Source organism: Grammomys surdaster, unplaced genomic scaffold, assembly GCF_004785775.1.
Source record: "Grammomys surdaster isolate TR1022 unplaced genomic scaffold, NIH_TR_1.0 118198, whole genome shotgun sequence".
Classification (NCBI taxonomy): domain Eukaryota; kingdom Metazoa; phylum Chordata; class Mammalia; order Rodentia; family Muridae; genus Grammomys; species Grammomys surdaster.
The window spans coordinates 37-1,444 of record NW_021614647.1 but is presented as its reverse complement, the minus strand read 5'-3'; the positions used below and the strand labels follow the sequence as shown (position 1 = coordinate 1,444).

General features: G+C 48.9%; 1 long non-coding RNA gene across 1 annotated transcript in view; it reads right to left on the bottom strand.

The window, feature by feature from the left end:
* The window catches only part of LOC114635815, a 2,619-nt gene extending 2,154 nt beyond the window's left edge, over positions 1–465 (bottom strand). Inside the window, exon 1 of the long non-coding RNA XR_003713531.1 lies at positions 245–465. This is a non-coding gene — a long non-coding RNA (uncharacterized LOC114635815). The remainder of the gene's footprint in view (positions 1–244) is intronic.
* Positions 466–1,408: the final 943 nt, after the last annotated feature.

Below are 1,408 nucleotides of genomic sequence, written 5' to 3'. Positions count from 1 at the left end.
CTCTCTCTCTCTCTCTCCCTGTCTCTACTCTCTCTCTCTTGTTTTTTTGAGACAGGGTCTCTCCATGTAGCCTTGGCTGTCCTGGAACTCACTCTGTAGACCAGGCTGGCCTCAAACTCAGAAATCCACCTGCCTCTGCCTCCCAAGTGCTGGGATTAAAGGTGTATGCCACCACTGCCCGGGTCTGCCTATTTCTCTTACCCAACACCCATCCAGTTTTTCCTTCAGAATCCCAAACTCTCACCCACAGTCCTATCCTGAGGGCTCTTCCCTTTGCCACTTAGCAGCTCCCTCCTGACAACAGTTCTTACTTCTTCTCTGTGGTCAGGTTGCAGGCAGAGGAAAACAATCTGTCAGATGTGGACTGAAATAAGTACTCTTTCCCTCAGCTCCTCCCATCTGGCATCCTGAAAGGGGGTTTTGGGTACTCCCACTAGGCCAGCATGTTTATTGTCTAACAGTTAATCAGATTTGTATAGCAGTGAGGAAGGGAGGACCTGGCAGTTGGGGAGGGACTTTGATGCTGGAGGATTTTGAGGAAGGAAAGGTGGGCGGAAGGGTGGGGCCACAGTTGGCTTGTGCTTCACCTTCAGAAAGCAAGGGAAGGTGGCAACTTGTACAGCCGTTTCCTGGTTTTTCTTTTGTCTTGTTTCATGCGGTTTCTTTTTTTTTTTTTTTTTTTTGTTCTTTTGAGACAGAGTTTTTCTGTGTAGCTTTGTCTGTCCTGGGACTTGCTCAGTAGACCAGGTTGGCTCAAATACATAACTATCACAGGGGTGTTCAGCAGCTGCTGCTGCTTCTGCCACCACCACCTGGATCTTCCCTGATTCTAAGTAGAGAGTATGGGCTGCAGTGGCTCAGAGCCCACTGCCCTCCTTCCTATAAGCCAGCAAACAACTGATAAAATACCTGCAGAGTGGCTCTGGTGAGCAAGCCCTCAACATAGTCTTGTATCAACAAAGTGAGAGTCTTGAGCCAAGAACTAAGTGACAACTGGAATGCAAGTTACTAAGCAGTGTCTGATGTGTTTGGGTGATATATGGGGCTTCGGGTGTTGTGAGCATTCAGCAGCTAGAGCCAGGGATGCTTTTCATAGCACAAGGCAGTTGTAAGTAGAGGATGAATGAGCCCAGTATCCCCACAGCCCAGAAGCCTCCATGAAGAAGCCACACGCTCATTCTCCCTGCTCCACTTTGTATGTTGCCTGTCCCTACACCTATGAAGTCCAAGTCCAATGTGTCCCACAAAGGACTGCCTGGCCTTTATGTCACCATCATGTGGCAGAGTATTGTAAGAACTAAAACCTGACTAATTTGCCAAATATTGGTGTCATCTGTGGCCCAGCCCTGGGATGAGCAGCAGGGCCCTCACAGCAAGCCAGAATCTGAGTTTCCTAAACTCATGGCAC